Genomic DNA, 20,426 nt, shown 5'->3' on the forward strand with positions numbered 1-20,426 from the left:
TTATCAAAACCAAAAACCGAACCGGTTTTTCGGCTTGGAGAAAATCCAAACTGAAAATCAGACCGGTTTCAGTTAAAAACCGAATGTAAACCGAACCAAATATTCAGTTCGGTTACCGGTTAACCGGTTTTCAAATTAATCTTTAATCCTTAAAATTCTTCAATGTTTCATTTAAGTCCCTAAATTCAAATATTTATTATTTTATATATAATTTCAGACTATTTTTCTCTTTTATTTTGGTATTATTGTTGTATTCTTTGTATGAAAAATACATTAAATTACTTATTTGCATATACTGAATCCAGAATATGAAATAAACTCAAATACATAACATAAATTTAATTTGGCAAAGTTAAACTAAACATAACATAAAATTACAAAGTAGAAAAACTTAATATAACATAAATCATCTTCATCCCACAATGTTGGTGTTAGTGGAGTCTCTTGATTCCGAACTTCCCGGATCAGTTAATGGCACACGAAGAAGATCATCATCTGCAATTAACAACTATAAATATATGTCCATTTAACCCAAACTTTCAAATATGGGAAGACTTAAGACTTTCACAAAAAAAAAAAAAAAAAAAAAGCAGCCACATTTTGCCAATTAATTCATAATCTACACCTGGACTGCAGCATCAACAAATGACGTTACAGCCTGTACAAGAAGACTACTCTTAATTCGACCTTAATGTTATTATACCCATAAATACCTTGCACATGACCTTATGATATCTATAATACCAATAATCCCATATTAGATTAAGCTCAATCTTAAATTCATCACAAATTTACAACTTAGCCAAGATATTTATGGCTTGACCCGTTTGATATCTATAAATCAAGAAAGCCAAGAACTGATCAAGAAAAACCGATTTCAGCTGAACATCAACATACACTACATAAACCGGACGTCCTTTAACACGCATGAATCCATAAAAACAATATACTCTAATCACAAAGCACCCACCTTGCTATGTCTAAGAAATTACTTAATCATTGAATTTAAATACAAGAAGCCCACGAAAAAAGGGCTTCTGGGTATCAAAATTAACAAGAAAAATTAACAAACAAAGAATCCATTTGAATCAAGAGTTTGCTCATGGTAGAGTCTACTTAGGGTGGAGTCTGCTCATGGTGTCGTGACTGGAGAGTGATATGTGGACTGTGAAGATCGCCAGATCGAAGCTTGGAGAGCGGAGTCTGCTCATGGTGGGACAATGGCGTGACTGCTTGACTGGAGGTGGAGTCTGTTGGAGTGCTGGGTGCTAGCGAACGTAGCTCACAGTGTGGATGGAGTAGCTCACGGTGACTGGACTAGAGTGACTGATGAAGATTGAAGAGTGGAGTGGAGTACTAGAGTCAGCTCTGCTCAGTAGCTCACGGTGTGGAACTGTGGATGGAGTAGCTCACGGTGTGGATGGAATAGCTCACAGTGTGGAACTGTGGACGGAGTAGCTCATGGTGTGGATGGAGTAGCTCACGGTGTGGAAGACTGGAACTGTTGAACTAGAACTCTGGAAGTGATGAAGTGTGGAGATTTCAGATTTGGAATGGAGACAGAGAAAGTCTAAACTATGAAGAGAAATAGAGAGGAGTGAAATTTTTTTTTGCTTTTATATTTAGGGTAAAACCGGTTTGAAATATTTTTCAAACCAAAAACCAAACCTCTTTTCTGATTTTTTCAATTTTGCAAACCGAAAACCGAACCGGTTTGCAAAACAAACCTAATTTTCGATTCGGTTTCGGTTCGGTTTGGTTTTTGGATTATTTATCCCACCCCTACTTTAACCAATCAAACTTGAGTGATCGGGCAAGACATGATAGATTATACCTAGAGTGTTGGGGAGCCATTTTGTTGATTTACCTTGCCTTGTAGGTTTAGGGGATCGTAAAGGTAGAGGAGAATTGTGTGAGTCGATCTCGTGTCGAACCAAGACGGCAACGGCAACATTTTTATTATAAAATCTTCATTAGTTTTAATTTCAAGATTTTATTATTTGCATTTAGTTTGTTTAGTTTAATTAATCAAATTGCCAATTTCATTTCCGCTACTCAAAATACATTAGGTTGTTAGTCTTGCTCTCTGTGGATTCGACCCTGCTTACCGCTAACTACGGTATTTAGGTTTAATTTTGTGACTGTGACTACCGGTTCGACACCTGCTGACACCCCTCTTGAGCAGAATTTAAAACTGACTTAATATGAGTTCAATCAGAAGTTTCCACCAGATGAAAAGGATGAGTTGCTGACAGATCATAGCATGTTTAGGAGAATGGTGGGAAGGTTGTTGTATCTAACCATGACTAGGCCTAATATTCCGTTTGCTATCCAGACTTTATGTCAACATATGCAAACTCCTAAACAATCACATCTCGAAGGAGCATTGAGAGTTATAAGATACGTGAAGAAGGAACCAGCTCCTGGGTTGCTTATGTCTGCAAAAAGTACAAAAGAATTGGAAGCATTCTGTGATTCAGATTGGGCCTCTTGTGCTGTTAGTAGGAAGTCAGTATCAGGTTACTGTATTAAGATGGGAGGTTCCTTTCTGTCTTGGAAATCAAAGAAGCAAAATACCATAGCAAGATCATCTGCAAAAGCAGAGTATAGAAGTATGGCTGGAACTATTGCAAAGTTAATTTGGTTAACTGGTTTACTTAAAAAGCTTGATGTTGAAGCCAAGATTCCAGCATTACTTTACTGTGATAACAAATTAGCTTTGCAAATTGCAGCAAACCCCATGTTTCATGAAAGAACAAAACACATAGAAATAGATTGCCACTTCATAAGGGAGAAAATTCAAAGTGGTTTGATAGTTACAAAGTACATACCAACTGGAGAGCAATTAGCAGATGTAATGACAAAAGGCTTGGGAAGGTTACAACATGAAAAACTTGTGTCCAAGCTATGCTTAAAAAATGTTCATAAGATGCCAACTTGAGGTGGAGTGTTAAGAATCAAGTTGGTACACGAGAGGTAGTTTAGTTAGTTAAGAATTTGTTATGCTGAGCTGTAATTAGTTAAAGTTGTTAGTTGACAGCTATAAGTTTATATTTGTGTATATACAGCAATGTAACAGTCTCTTCTATGAATGAGAATTCATTTTTCCACAATTCTTAGAATTCTCTCCTGATTCTTTCTTTCCAATTTACATGTCCTTTTAACAAGATCCATAAGGGAAAAGGACATGTTCTTTTGCCCATAAGCTATGTGTTTTAAAGCTTCAACAGGAGGCCTGCTGGCGAAAAAAAGGTCTTGAGTTTTCAGGAACTGCTCAGCAGCTTAAGGTGATTAAACAACAATAGTAGGAATCGAGCCTAAACGTAAGAGCATGATGGAGCCATATTTTTTGGCAAGTTTATGAAAATCTTTGTGAGGAAACTTTCCCAAAAAATTGGGAACCCTCTCAGACCTGGAGGTAGTCTCTTAGTTTTTGAGTCTTTTTTCCAAAGAAACGCTTGGAGGAAGAAGGCAAGAACTACAAGTGCAAGTGAATTCCATGTCCAAGACATGATGGTGAGATTGTTTTGGTCACTTCTAGTTGTGAAGACAATTTAACAAATACTCCTTGAAGAGGAGGAACTATTACCACACATATTTATCCTTAACTGTGACAGCGCAAGGAAAGGATAGAAATACTGAGTGAATATTCAGGAAAAATGAAGGAGTATCTTTATAGCAAGATAAAAGCACCTGCAAATTTTTACTACTTTGCGAAACCCAAATAGTGTTTATTTTATTATTTTGTTTTTGTTTTTACAATCATGATGTGATAGTTTGTGATTTCTCAGCTCGTATTTAGGTAAATAGGATCTACTGCAAATTAACCAATCACAAACTATCACATAAGATTATATAAAAAAATTATAAGTGTAGTACTCTGACTCAAAATTTAGAGTGCCTATTGTTGAACCATAAGAATTATTCCAACAATCCGCATTCGTCCTTATAGCTTGTCCTACCAGGATTGGCGTTAATCAATTTGAAGAAATCCAATGGAATCACAGGACTCCGACGTGTCGTTTAGCCATAAAAGGCGGCCATCTGTTTTGCTGCATTCTACAGTAAAACGAAGCGTTGGGATTTGGTGGAATCACTAGATTGCAATAGATCGGTATTTGACAATCCTGATAGGATTGATTGTGACTTCAATGCGATTAGCATTGATTGCATTATTGACCAACGGTTGACCACTGTTGGTAAAATCCATTTTTTAATTATTTTTTTAATTATTAGTTATTTAACAATTTATTTAACATAAATTTATAAATTCTTTTTTAAAATTTTGATTAAATACTTAACAAAATACAAATTTCTAATTATAAAAATATTTTAAGACATAAAATGTCTTTCTTAATCATTATACATATACCAACAATTTTAAAATCTAATTTACCAAACATGTAATCATAGATTTTGAAAATCACAACAATAAACACCTTCTTAAATTATTTTCAAAGCTAGTTATTTCTAAAATTGAGTCAAAATTGATTAAACTTAAACCTGCCACGATCTCAAACTATCCCTTAACAGAGGAAGTATGTAACAAGTACCTAATTAATGAGATCTAAATGTATAAATGTATTTCATGTGTGGCATGGACCTAGCCAGTTTTCGATTGAGAACATGTAACTAATATATTAAATGTATCCAAATACAAATATACTATGCTTACTAACCATCTTTTGTAAATATAACGCATAATACGGGTACCATGTGAAATTTTAACAAAGGTAGTGAGGCGGTTAGTACAACTCGTGAGTAAGCATAATATTTTTCATCCAATTAAGGTAGCATGACAAAAAGGTACTTGTATTCGTGGGTCACAGGTATCTACATCAAATGGGTGAATATGGGTACTTCTGAAATTTACCCATATAAAATTTATACGTACCTGGCCTGTTCGTGAAAAAATGCGGGTGGGCAGAGTAATGTCCATATTTACCCATATTTTATTTAAAAAAATCATGAAAAAATAAAAGCCTAAATTCAATTAATTAAACACCCAAACCCAATTCCATTTTCGCCATCTCTCTCACAATACATACCGTCGCCATTTTTCTTGGTCTCTCCTAATTCACGCCATTTCTCTCAAGGGTAATGCTATGGGTACTAACGGGTTTTACTAAATAGTGTACTAATTAAAAGCATAATACGATTACTATACGCATAGTACAGATACCATATATGATTTTAACAAAGGTTAGTACACTAGTTAGTAAAATCCGTTATTACGCAAAGTATTATTCTTCTCTCAATATCTCCTATTTTCACGCCATCTCTCTAAGACTCTGACGCAACCATCTCTCTCACGAAAATTTGGCCAAGACCCTGTCAAGATCCTCACCAAGCAATCTCTTCTTCAAGTCCTCACAATACATTAACACCATTGTTTCCACATACACCTCCACATCATCGCACTCGCTTATCTCCACTGTATGCAAAATCTCTCTGTTTTCTTTATCTTTTCTCGCCAATTTGTCGGCAAAAAACCTGCTCTTTTCAGCCAAAATTTCCTTGTGCACATTCATTCACACTCTAACCCATCTTTACCAGTCATTATGAGCCTCAAATCACCTGGTCCCAGCTCAACATAACTCAAACCATTACCAGGGCCTTTAGGATTTTTAAAGTTTGATAAAAGTCTAAAGATTCTTGATTGGGATTTATGGGTTTGTTGGTATCGTGTATCTGTTCCTGGGACATCATTTCAAAGAGAGTTGGGTGGTGGGTTGGTTGAGCATGACTTTGTTGAGTTGACTCGGTCAGTTGGGGATGGGATTGTTGCATTGATGCTGGTGGTGGCGAAGAGGAAGGAGAGTAGAGTCTTGAAAAAAACTGCATTTTTGCGGGTGACTTGTACCCATACGGTGGGTACGGGTCATGCATTTTCCTATATGTGAAAAAAATTACTCGTGCACTTGTACCTGTTTTAGCTGTTACCTGCAGCTACCCGGTTTGTACCTGCCCGACTCGTTCGTTGGGTACGTCTAATTACAGGTCCCTCAAGTATATAATGTGAGACTATATATATATATATATATATATTAGACTAATAAGCCCCCTCACATAAAGTTGACATTTTTTTACATTTTTTTCTTCCGTTTGTATTTCCGGATTTCAACTTGAGACATTTGGCTTTGATATAATTAAACTTCTAGGTGGAGTGACAATTTAACGTAAAAAGACTAAACATGCAATCCTGTGTTTATAAGAGAATTTTAAGAGCCTGTTTGATCGAGCTTGTAAAAATTAGTTTATAAATAGCTAGTGTTTATACAGTAATTTGAGCTTATAAGTATTTAAAATTTTACGTATTTAGTCAAAATACTAATAAATAATTGATAAGTAATTGATGTATTTAGTAAAATGTGACATGTAAATATATTTTATTATTAAAATGATTAAAAAAGATACTACGTTAGTTTATTAAATAATAAATTACATTAACTCAATTTTTTACTATAATATTATCAAAATATATTTTCATCATATTACAATATAATTTAATTTTAGAATTAAATAAACAAATATTTTAAAGATAAATATTTTGTTAAAAATTTAGATAAATGTATATGTTCATGCTCATCTATCCAAGCCACAATAAAATCTCTATTATAAAATAAATTAAGGTTATCTAATCACATGTCAACTCCCAAGAAATTAGTCGTTCACAAATAAATAAACAATGACAAAAGCCCATGAACACAAAATTGTTTAATTATTAGTCATTTTGCTGATGGGAGTTGACATAGCAATTAGCAAGTTGGAAAGATGGGTAATTGAGATACTTGACGGGACAATACTGCCTTAAAAATTATAGTTACGTAATCACATGTCAACTCCCAAGGACGAACAATAAAAGTATCATCACAACACGTACAAAAATCATGGACACATAAAAAAATCAATCATAATTCAATTCAGAATCCCTAATTCTATAATGTGTGAAAAAAAACAAAAAAATTAAGCCTTTTAAAAACTATACTGATAAATTCATATATGTAAACAAAAATTATTGCAAAGCACCAAAAAAAAAAAAAAATTTAAAAATAAAAAGAATGGGTATTTACCTTGTTGATGAAGAGAGAGCAGTGAACTTTAAACCCTTTGTACAGATAGGGAAGAAGATTTTTGTAGTGGATAGTGATTGAAGCCTGAGTTGTTTGAAATATTAAAATAAGGTTATATGATGAAATTTTAAAATTAAATACGGATAATATGGTAATATGCTTAGTCAAAGTAGGTTATAAGTATATAAGCCCAAAAAAAAAAAAAAAAAAAGGTGTCCTCAATTATTTTTTTGGCTTAAGTCTCAAAAGTTATAAATAATAAATCAACTCGATTTTAGAGTTTATAAACTCAACAAACACTCTTTAAGTTTCTTTAATTGAATCTGGTTTGAGACTCTAGGAGGCCCTTCCTGCTTGGGCGAACCCGTGATACTTGATGGCCCAATTTATTCGTTCCGGATTAGACCTATTATTGTGTGTGTACGTGTGTGTGTGTTGTTTTTTTTTTTTTTTTTTTTTTAAGGGTTTGGTGTTTTTGTTGACGTCAAGTGTCGTTTTCCCTTGGTCTGTCCAAGTGATCGGTCTTGTAAGGGTTTAATCCCCTTTTATCTTTTGTATTCTTTCATTTTTTTTTTTTTAATATAGAATTACCGGTTTAAAAAAAAATAATAATACTTGTACAAACTAGGGAAGTAACCCTATCCCCAATAGTCAAAGATGAAAAATGAAATCTTAGATTATTCTAAACCATTCATGAACATTATTATAACAAATAGGATATAACATTTACAACACCCACGTAAATAAGAACTTGTGTAGTGGTTACAAACTGAATTCTAAATTGTCCTATTAGTTTGATAAATGTGAATTATGACTTTTAAAAATACTCCTTTACAAAAATATCATTAAAATTCAACTGTCTTGTCAATGCATACACATGATTTGAATTTGAAATCTTTGGTTTTGAAACCATGTTAAGTTATCATTTGACCTAAAAGCTCCAACTAGTAGGCATGTAAGGACTCAACGTTAATACTCAGCTTACTAAGATCAACTAAAGGTTTCCATAACCTATCAATTCTACCATGTCATTATTAGTTAGTAATTTTTTCATGACTGTGTTCATGTGTACCCCAATTCTTTACACTAAAACGGGACAGTTGACTTTATGGTTTTCCAAAGGATAAAATGGATGAAAAAATTTCAATATCTGGATTCCCTCTATTTCAAACAAAAGCAAAATGTAAAATAAACATAAAGTAGATCTTTTTGTTTGCATATAAAAGTTATACAGTGGCTTGAATTCTAGTTCTAAAATGCCTCTTATTAATATACAATATAATTATTCAATAGAATGCAAGTTCTCATGTGCATGATTGAAGACTGTTTCAGAAATTCCCAGGCCATGCCAATAATTGTGAAGGCTATAAGTAGGAATAACACAAGATGATTTGCTCTAGAAGTTACAAGACAAATTCCGCATCATGTCCAATTGAATGACTTTAAGAGCAGAGAGGAAGAAACTTCGAGCTAAAACTTTTTGGAATTTTATTAACTGTTGGCTACAAGAGGCCGCTTTTTATAGACCGTTGGACTGAAATGCAAAGTTTAATCTCTAAGTTTTTAGACTTTACAAAAGACTCTGTACCAAACATATAAACTCTAAAAATTGCAAAACCACCCCCACTATACTATAGGCTCCCTTAAACTTGACTACACTAACTAGATCATACGTTATACTAATATGCCCCTTAAATTAGACATATTGAAGCATATTAGTCCACTTATACTAATGCTCCTGTAACTAAACTATATACCAGATTTTTAAAATTCAAAATAGCACCATATCTTCATTATTTGCCACTTTGTCATTCCAATCTTAGTACCACAATAGCAAAGGATACCACTTGATTCTCAACAGCAGAATAGCAAAACAACAACTTAAATCTCAGCAACGAGCAACAACACAGAGCGTAAAAGACAACAACTTAGAACCTCAGCAAAAACAACCTTAAAATCTCAACAACAGAACAACAAAAACAGGCTTAAAATCTCTGCAACAGAACAGCAAAATAACCTTAAAAACTCAGCAACAGAGCATAAAAGATGGCAACTTAGAACCTCAACACCAGAACAGTAAACTCATCAGCAGAATAGTAATCTCAGCACGAGAAAGTAACCTATTCAGTAGAACAGTAACTCAGCACTATAACAGTAAACTCATCAACAGAATAGTAATCTCAACACTAAAACCGAAACTCATTAGCAACATAGTATCTCAACCCCAGAACAGTAAACTTATCAGCAAAATAGTAATCTCATCAATAGAATAGTAACTCTATCAAACAGTGATCTCATCAGCAAAACATAATCTTAGCACCAAAACAATAATCCCTTAAACTGGAGAATACTACGTAGAGCATTACTTTAACACATTATCAACAACAACCTAAACTTCTCCTGAGACATTCCTTTCCTCCTTAGAATCAGTATTAGAGATAACATTCAACTTTCTCTTAAACTCTGAAACCTATTCCCAGGCAGTGCCTTGGTTAAATTATCTACAACTTGGTACTCGTGCCACATGTTAACCACTAATCTCTTCTCGGTTGCCAACTCCCTAACATAATGCACACATTGATTTCAATGTGCTTTCTTCTAGCATGAAACACAGGACTAGATGAGAGAGCTCCCGCTCATATTGTCGCACCATAAAACAGGAGTTGTGTTGATACTTATACCAAGTTCTTGAAATAAATGATGATCCAACAATTCATGGCTGCTTGACAAAGAGCTCTAATTCAACTTCAGTTGAAGATAATGAAACTACCTTTTGTTTTCTAGAGCTCCACTGCACAAATTCCCCAAGAAGATCTATACCACTTGTAGTTCGTCTATCACTTACATCACTAGCCCAATCAATGTCCGCATAACCTTCAAGCATAAAATTTGACCCTTCTTTAACAAAATTCCATGCTCCACATACCTTAATGTACCGTAGGAGTCTTTTGCAACAATCCAATGATAGTAGTAGGTGCCTAAAGGAATTGACTCAACCAATTGACTGAAAAGGCTAGATCAGACCTGGAATGTGTAAGATACTGTAAGCCTCCTACAAACTTCAGTATAGAGAAGGTTTTTCAAAGAAGGCATTATCTTCTTTGCCAAGTTTAACTCTTATGGCCATAGGGGTATGACACGGTTTACACTCGCTCATGCCAGCCTTGATTAACAAATCTTGAGCATACTTGGATTGAGTAAGTAATAAGGTGGAGGTACTCCTTTTAACTTCAAATCCAAGGAAGTATTGTAAGGAACCGAGGTGCTTCAAGGCAAATTGTTGATTCAAATCTTCAATTATTTTGGTAATGAGTGTGAAATCGGTCCCAGTGATGAGAATATCATCCATATATACCAAAAGATATATAACTTGACTATCATGTTTAAGGAAAAAGAGACTAGTATCTAACAATGAATTGGTGAATCCCCAACCAACAAGGGTTGTTTTGAACTTGTCAAACCAAGCTCTAGGAGCTTGTTTTAGCCCGTATAAAGCTTTGTTGAGCTTACATACATGTTGGGAACAAGTAATATCTAAGAACCCCTCAGGTTGCCACATAAAGACAGTTTTTGTGAGATCACTGTTAAGGAATCTGTTGTTGATGTCAATTTGTTGAATATCCCACTGATGATGGACAAACAAAAATAATGTAATTCTGATGGTGGCAGGCTTGATGACAGGAGAAAAAGTAGCGGTTTGTTGAAAACCCTTGGCAACTAGCCTTGATTTATACTTTTCAAAGTCCCATTTGACTTGAGTTTAGTTTTAAATACCCACTTGCAGCCTACTATGTTCATACATAGGGAATAGAGAACTAAATCCCAAGTTTTGTTGCACAAAAGAGCTTGGAATTCATCTACCATTGCTGCTTTCCATTTTGGAATTTTTAGTGCTTCCAAGGGAGTTTTTGGTTCAGCTAAAATATGGTAGGTTGAGAGCAAAGCCTGAGTTGTAATGTTATGAGATTGACCCTTGGAATAAGTTATCATGGGGTGACAATTTCTGGTTGACGATGGATGGTGTGGTTTGGTGAAAGGCAAAATTTCAAGTTGTATGCCTTGGGAGGATTCATTATGCAAACTAGATTCTAAAGGGACTTTACTAACACGTAAGGAAGATCTTGGATTAGATTCTTCTATGGAGGATGTTGTACATACACCAGAAGTAATTGGGATGTTTTCAGTCACATGGACAACCTCAGCTATACCATTTCCTCCTAGTGAGACGTCATAGACAGCAGTTCGTGTTACACTAGGTTGCTAAGAGACACTAGAAACATCAGTTCGTAGTGCACCAGGTTGAACCAATTGTACCATGAGCATTTGATAATACTGCATTAGTAAAGGAATTATCATCACCATTAGTTGGTAGTTTAGCGGTTGATTCATAACCAGCACATCTTGGCAGTGTCCAAGAAGAAGTAAATTCTCCTAATTGAGGTGTGGATGAAAGCTTTATAGATTCAACATTTTTAACCAAGTGACACTTAAAACCATCTTTAAAAGGAAAAACAAACTCATTAAACTTAGCTTGTTTGACAATGTACAACTTCCCAGTAGAGGACAAGCACTTGTACCCTTTGTGAGAGCTGTTATAGCCTAAGAATACATGAACTTCAGTGTGATAGGAGAACTTATGTCATTGATAGGGCCTAATGAATGGATAACAGTAGCACCCAAAGACTCAAAACTCATTGTAATTAGGTTCTTGGTTAAACAGCTTCTGAAAGGGAGAGAAAGCACCAATAGCAGAAGAAGGCAACCTGTTGACAATGAACAAAGTTGTATTGAAAGCTTGCCACCAAAAACAAAGAGGCATGGCAACATGAGTAAGAAGAGTCAGACCAAATTCAGTTACAATTTTGTGCTGCCTCTCTACCCCTCCATTTTGTTGATGGAGATCGGGACAAGGGTGTCTAAACACAATCCCTTGTTCTTGCAAAAACTTGGTGAATATTCTGAATTCCCCAACCCAATTAGTTTGTAAACACTTCAATTTTGTCTTAAAGTGTCTCTCAACCAAACTATGAAAGTGCTTGAAAACATTCAAGGACTCAAACTTTAGTTTTAGTGGATAAATCCACATGTATCTACTAAAATCATCCACAAAAAACATGTAAAACTTAAAACCTTCAGAGCTACAAATCAGCGCAGGACCCCACAAGTCAAAATAAACCAATTCAAGAGGGCCATTAGTGCTAGATGTTGATAAAGGAAAAGAGGCTTGTTGCATTTTGCCGAATTAACAACCTTCACAAAAGGACATTTTATTGCCAAAAGAACCAGCTACATGTATTTTATGCATTACTTCTTTTAGACTCTTTTCACTTGGGTGACCCAATTGAGCATGCCATAGGCTAGTAAGTTTTTCTTTTACACTAGAATTATTGGAAACCATACATGAAGCTAAAGTCACATTTATTCCAAAACAATCACTAACATTTATTGTGATTCTATCTTTATTAGAAGAAGCATCAACGGTACATTAAACTGACGTTGTTGTGGGAGTGTCCACTAAGGCAGTAGATACAATAGTTGCAGATGCAGTTGAGGATGATGAGATAAAGTCTGAACTAACTGTGGGAAGAGAGACTTGTAATTGATAGAGGCCATCCTTTAAGGATCCTTGGAGGAGCACTATCTTAGTGAACTTATCCTTTATAAGATGATGGTCACAATGAAATTCTACTATTACATCATTATCTCTAGTAATTTGAGAAATGCTTGATAATTTTTTTTGCAATATATGGAACACACAACATCTTCCAAATATGTAATAGTCAAGGACAAGTAGTAGAGGGCAACAATGATTCACTTATAGGGATCACGGGCACATTTTGGCCATTTCCAACCTGAACTATGGAACCTCTTTGATAGTTGTCTTTTATTACCAGATTTGTTGCATCAGCAGTCATACGGTTTATGGCTCCTGATTCCACATACTAGGTCTGGTCAATGAGCACTTGGGGAGTGGCAACTGGTATATTTGAAGAGATTGCTACTGTAGACATTGTGGAAGAGTACCCACCTCTTGGAACAGAATTGGAGCTAGGAACTACATTGGTAGGGTAAATAGATAAACCAGAAAACCAGGTTGATAATTCACAATTTGTTGAGAGTGAACAGGGCCACCATAACAAGTCACATTGTGTTCAGGTTGATTATGTCCAGCATATCCAGAAAAGACCGAATTAGCAGGATGAAAAAACTGAAGTGGAGTTTTGTCCAAACTGATTAGTTATAATACTAGTCAACAAAGCTTGAGCTGCTTGAGTTGGATCAGTAACTGGATGTTGAAAGGATCTTAGTGGAGTTAGCTAACTAGCAAGATTGACAAACCCCTGAAAACCATGATCGAACCTGTGATAGCATTGAAGGGCAGTATGCCCTCCTTTGCCATAGACCTGACAAATAAGTCAAGGTTAATAAAAACCTCTTCTCATACCTCGACCTCCCATTCCTTGGGGATTAAACATGAAGTTGGTAAAGGAAAGGAACTGTGAAGTGTCTAAAGATTGATGAAAATCAAGTCTGAAATTTGTTTGATTCATACTATTACGAAAGAATGAAGGGACATTAAGACCTAGTTTAGAACTAAAATTCTAGTGTTGTGGTACCAAATAAGTCTGCTGTTGTGGTACAAAATAAGTCTGCTTTTGTAAAGGAAAATTAACCATCTATTGCGAGTGTAGGTTCTTAGTAGAATCAGTGTTCATATTGACATTTTGAGGGGTTAAAATAGACTCATTAAAGACCTGTTTGGAAGCCATTAAAGCTGAAGCCAATTGATCATGGTAATTCATAATAGAATTGTTCTGTTTTTCAAGTCTTATTTCATGCTTATGCAACAAGAATTGGGCCTCTTGCAAATTTGTTTGACTACTGGTTGCCACAAGATTAGCCACAACTGCATCATAGTCAGGTCATAACCCGTCCAAAATGTAAAATAAGAGTTCTTCATTGCTTATATGAACACCACTCGAGGTTAACTCATCACCTAATTATTTCATCTTTAGCAAATACTCACTTATACTAGTAGAGTCTTTCTTAGTTCTTTGCAACATATTATGCAAATGTAAGGTTCTAGCTTTAGATATCAATTGAAATGTAATTCTAATAGGTTCCAAATCTCATAAGAAGTGCCACATTTTGCTACATGACGAAACATAGCTTAAGACATAGATGATAAAAGCCAACTTACCAGGAATTGATCAACTTTCTTCCAAGCAAAGTAGCTAGGGTTTGACCTCTTTACTAACCTGTCAGAACCTTTTGCCTTTTTGAGTAAGAATAGCGGAGGACAACTCTTTTGCCAATCCCGAAGCCATCAAGGCCATGAGAGATCAAGGCTGGGAGAATAAGAAATCACTAAAAGGTATAGTTCTTCTCCTGCAACTTTACTAAAATTGCTGGTAAAATGGGAGGAATAGTTTGAATTGCTTGAAATGTCAGAGTCATTTTCAACATCCATTGTTCTAGAAGTTGAATTTACGAAATTAGAGAATTAGGATCAAAAAGCACGTTGGTCTAAGGCTTTGATACCATGAATAACTTTAAGAGCAAGAAAGGAAGAAACAGATTCGAGCTGAAACTTTCTGGAAAATTTTATTAACTGATTCGGCTACAAGAGGCGGCTAATTTATATAAAGCCATTGGACTGAAACACAGAGTTTAATCTCTAAGTTTTTAGACTTTACAAAAGACATCCTAACCAAACATATAAACTCTAAAGAATTGCAAAACACACCCCACTATACTAATAAATCTCATTAAATAAGATAACACACTATTATCATAATTGTGTAATCTCATTAAATAAGGCAACACAATATCAACAGTCCATTTTGTATTTCATGATAAGAGCTTGAAAATACATGTGTACTTAGTGGTTTATGAGAATTACTTATCAGAAATTAGGTTTAATTTATTCAATCTAACTTAGTGTATTTCATAAATGTCTTTTATGGGATCACGGGTATGTTTTGAGTGTTTTCAGGTTAAAAGTTCTTAAAGATGACATTTAGATAAATATTATATCGATGATGGAATGTGGGATGACAAGAATCGAATGGTTTGTGATTCAAAGCTAAAACAAAGAAGTTATGGCGATTTGAAGTTGAAGTGAAAATCCTAAAATACACTCTAGTTTTGAACATGCGTCAGTAATTCAACAATAACTTGAGCTGTAGAGTTTTGATCAAGATGATTCATGGACCTTTGCAAAGCTGATTCAAAGGGATACAATTAATATCTTTACCATTTTGCAAGATTCGAACGTTATCATGCTCAAATATCATCATCTTTTAAAGATTGCAGGTTTTGGGGTAGAATCAACTATTCTACATTAAATTTATGACGTGTATTTCCTATTTTAAGACTTATAAAGTGATTAGGATAGTGGGAATCATAATCGTAAAACCCGAGGAGTATAAATATATGTCTTTAGCTGATTTGTTTTGGATGGAGGGGGTGGGGGGGTAGAGAGAGGAAGAGAAGGAAAACCTGTAGAGAAGGAAAGTGACAGAAGTTCTGGAGCTTTGATTCACAATATAGAGAAGTTTTTCTTGTTCCTTTCTTATTAACTTATGATGATTGTTTTAATAAAGATGACTATTTCTTTCATGTTTATTATGAACTTAATTTATTCTTTAGAGCTGAGATATAGCCCAATCTCTTGATTATGTGTTGATTTTTGCTTGTTAATTTTTATTAAGAATTCTTCCTAAGTTTTACTATTATACATAATGCTTTTGATTCTTGACTGGAATGAACTAATGGACTAGGTTGAGATCAAGAGATGCTACTTAGTTGGTCTATGATAGTAAAACCATAGGTTGAGCGAATGTTAGAGATAGGTTATCGTAACTTATGAGATTCTGGTAAACTTCAAAAAGCGTAATGATCTTCAATTGCTTAAATCTGAATAGAGATAATTCGGGTTAGTAATTAGGAGTTAATTTGATAATTGTTCAAGAGAAATTTATTGGAAATTTAGGGAGTTTGACCTATAGGAAAAGCTTAATAAAATTAGCATAAGTGATCGATACATATGAATAAGAGTTGGTGTGAAGCCTGTGCCCTAGGTCTAGTCATCTTGTTTTAACCCAAAGGTTTGTTTTAATTGTTCTCTTTTCAGTTTTCTTTTAAATTCAATTGTTAATTTAGTTTAGATTTTCCTTCATAAAAACTGTGATCAATCAAATAGTAATTAGATAGTAAATTTTGGTAATTGATAATAGTAATTCCCTTGGGTTCGATATCCGTATTTATACACGTTATTACTTGCACGATTTCGTAAACTTGCGAAGATCCACAAGAAGTTTTTGGCGCCGTTGCTGGGGAATTGCTTTATATTATCAATATCAATACAAGCTATTAGTTGCTAATTTAGTTTGTAATTTATTTTTATTTTTAGTTTTATTTTTTATTTATTTATTTTTGTTTATAGTGCTTTAATTTTTATTTCTATATTTTTAGTGTTGGACCGTACAGAGGAGTTAGGTTCAATGGCAGAGACAAGAGAAGAAGAAGTTCAAAAGACATTTAAGGATTACTCAAGACCTACAATTGAGGGATGTGCTTCTAGTATTAGGAGACCACCGATTCAAACAAATACCTTCAAGATAAAGCCAGACATTATTCAGATGATACAACATTCGGTTCAATTTACAGGGTTGTCTAGCAATGATCCTAATTTGCATATCGCAAATTTTCTGGAGCTATGCGATACATTCCGACATACTGGGGTATCTGATGATGCAATTAGGTTAAGGCTTTTCCCATTCTCTCTTCGGGATAAAGCTAAGGCTTGGTTAATTCCTCTACCACCTGAAAGCATCAGTACTTGGAATGAGTTAGTTCAAGTGTTCTTTGCGAAGTATTTTCCACCAACCAAGTATGCCAAGATGAGGAGTGACATCACAAATTTTTTCCAGCAAGATATGGAGTCGCTTTATGAAGCTTGGGAGAGATATAAGGATCTCTTACGAAGGTGTCCTCACCACGGGTTACCAATATGGTCGCAAGTGCAAACATTTTACAATGGGTTGATGCCAAATATACAAGCCATGGTAGATGCTGCAAGTGGGGGAACCTTGAATAACAAAACACCAGGGGAATCCTATAATCTAATTGAAGTGATGGCAAGCAATAACTACATGAGGCCTTCGGAGAGAAATTCAACAAGGAAAGCAGCAGGAGTGCACGAAGTTGATGGCTACACCACATTGGCTACTAAACTTTCAGCCATCCAAAAGCAAGTAGGAGTTGCCCTAAAGGAAAATTCTATTGAAACTTGTTCTCTAACTTTTGAATTTTGTGCAGGGAATCATTTGTCAAGAGATTGTCAAGTAGGGAATCCATTTGCCCCACATCAACAAGTAAATTATGTCTACAATTTTCAAGGAGAGCAAGGGAATTAATCCATACTCTAATACATGCATTCAGTCTGGCTGAAGACTTAAAACTTAGCACCAGTGGGAGGCAACCCACATTTTTAAATATGTTTTTATTGCTTTTATGTTTTTGTTGTTTTTGTCTTTGCAGGAATTGCCATTTTTGGAAACTCATTAACTAGTCCAAGGCTTCGCTTACGCATGCTCCACGAACTCCGTTGGTGACAACCCTATCATTGTTCCTCAGGTTGTATCTCTCCACCTTATATGCTGTTATTGTTAGATTTCTTGTTTCTCAAATATGTTGGACGATTTTAATGTTATTGATCATATTGCCATTTGAGATCATTTGATGCTAAGTTGGGGAGGATGTTTGTAGTTGTGGGTCATTGAGGACAATGACATTTTAAGTTGGGGAGTGGTGTAATTACGTTCTATTTTGTGGAGTGTTGTTGATCATATTTTGGAAGTGTTGTTGATGATGCTTTTGTGGAGATTGTGTGTTGAATGGATTGTGCTTAAATTTTTGTGGCATGATGATGTTGTTTTTGTTGAAAATATGTTGAATCTTACTCTGTAAGTCCAAAATGGTGAAAGTGACTAAAGTGGAGTTATTTTAAAAATTTCATGAATTCATGCATAATCACCATTTTAGAAGCAATTGAGGTGCTAGTTGAAAGGTTTGTGAGGTTTTTGAAAATTGTTTGTTGCAACATGGTTTAAACATTGAACTATTGGTTCTGTTTGTGCACGGTTTCCATAATTGTGGTTAGACACTGTTTTGTGTAAATGTCATGTGTTGTGTTTTAGCAAGTTCCCACATACTTAAACCATGGAGCAAATTATTTTATTATCTTGCGTGTGTTAAAAGTGCTTAAATGTTGCTGTGATTTGGTTTTGATTTGTAGCTCGTTGACTCGAGTGAGTACGCCCGAGGGGTGTTCTACACCTAATCCCCTAAAGCTATCTAGCTTGGGAGCGGTTGGCTAAAGCTCGTTACATGGGTCCTCTAGAAAGCTTAATAAGTCATATTAGATCATGCGCTTTATAAGAAATAAGAAATAAAGTCTGACTTGTAGCCTAGTGGTTCGGGTGAGTAAGTTCGAGGAGTATTTCTACACTTAGTGCCCTATAACCATCTGGTTTAGGAGTCATTGACCTAAAGCCCGTTACATGGACCTTCTAGAAAGCTTAAGAAGTTAAGACAAGAAAAAAAAAGTGATGAATGAAAAAGAAATTATATGTAAAATCTGGTGGTGAAATGAGCAATATGTGCATGTACAAGTGTAGGGAGTTTAGCAGACCTTTTCATTGTGATATGAATATGAAATGTGTGTTTGAGAAGCTTGATTGGAGATAGGCAAATCTTGACAGAAACTTTGTTCTTATTAGGATTTTGTTATTACTTGTTATGTTCAAATTCTTCACTTTACCTTTTGATGAATGTCTTGGTGTTGATGAATATGGTTGTGTATGGTTTGTGAGAATGTTGAAAGAGTTCCTTTAACTTTACTCGAGGACGAGCAAAGATAAGTTGGGGAGTGTGTTAGAGTCATGAAAGTGACTCTATTTCGTTGATAAAAAGATCCCATATGTAATTGAATTGAAGTTAATTGAGACAATTAAGAGAAATTATGATTGTTATAAAAATATTATTTGAGTTTTTTACTAATTTAGCATATTTGGGATGAATTTGGAATTGGTGTGAGTTGATATAGGTTGTGGTTTATGGATAGGGCGATTGTGTCTCATTTGTTGTTCAGGGGGTAAAATGTCATGTTTCAAGGGGCTAATTTTGTCATGTTTCAATGTGTAGGCACCAAATGAAAATTGCCAAATTTTGTATAAAACTACAGTGCAAGTTCGCAGATTGGGTGGCTGCCGCCCACCAAAACTCTTCACCTTCTCCGATCAAGCTTCAGTGACCCTCATCTCTTTTTCGGTGACCTTTCGGCTTCCCCTTGCTCTGACCATATCCCGTCACACCACCGTGAAACAACGCACGCATCATGAGCTTATCTTCCCATCGACGCTTTGCATTCTTGGGAGATTTCGCCGTTTTTCAGTAATGTTTCGGCTCTCAGGACTGATCTCCCTTCCCGACCGGATCTACACATTAGCTTCAGTCGCCGCAAAACCGCAGAATCTGCTACTTTGCGCTGCACCTCTTCATCTTCCAGCCCAGATCTGCTCATTCTGGCGGCTTCTCACCTCCCCAGGACCTGATCTGAACTCCCCATCACCAGAGCTTTCCACGGTACCTTCGATCCATTTCCGCCAACATTTTCTGGAAGACCCGTTGAAAAATTAACATTTTTGGCGAGTGTGCTATTCATATTCTGGGTGCCGCGGGTCGTTTTCGGCCCTTCTTTCTCATCATATCGCTGTCGGTTACCTCCTCTCCGCCATGATCAGTCGTTCCACTGTTTTGTGTCATCCACCACCATGAGCGGCGTGTTCCCGGTTGTCTGTTACAGTGTAGGCGAGATCGAGATTGACTCCATTGATCTCTTCATCAGCTCTCGACTAGTTAGATGAGCCCGAATGTTGGACATTTGGTTAAGTTTTTGTATTCAGATTATTGTTTTCGTTTCAATTGTTTGCGATGCTTTAATATTATTGATCCTCGACGTGTGAATTGATAATGTCCATTAGAAAGTTTATTGATATATAAATTTGCATAATTGAATGTCGGTTTGAGATATGAATGTTGATTATGACTTTAAATTGCTTCGGTACTGATTGCAATCAAGTTGTAGTAGCGTTTAATATCATTTCTACTAGGAATGCATTTGTTGTGTAATTAGTTGATTGGATGACAGGTTGATAGGTTGTACTTGTTAACGTTGTACCAACTAGTGGTGTGTAAGGGTTTAGCGTTTTTCGGTAGTCAATGATAGTCTTAACCAATCGATCTGAACTTAGCGATAGGGAGACAGGATAGATATACCTAGCTTGC

The 20,426-nt window shown here is 35.3% G+C and overlaps 1 non-coding gene across 1 annotated transcript; it reads right to left on the bottom strand.

The window, feature by feature from the left end:
- Nucleotides 1–16,975: 16,975 nt before the first annotated feature.
- On the bottom strand, nt 16,976–17,082 carry LOC116121242. Its single transcript, XR_004126689.1, has one exon. It is a non-coding gene; the product is annotated as a small nucleolar RNA R71 (small nucleolar RNA).
- Nucleotides 17,083–20,426: the final 3,344 nt, after the last annotated feature.

Source organism: Pistacia vera, unplaced genomic scaffold (genome assembly GCF_008641045.1).
Source record: "Pistacia vera cultivar Batoury unplaced genomic scaffold, PisVer_v2 Contig970, whole genome shotgun sequence".
In the NCBI taxonomy this organism is placed as follows: Eukaryota; Viridiplantae; Streptophyta; class Magnoliopsida; order Sapindales; family Anacardiaceae; genus Pistacia; species Pistacia vera.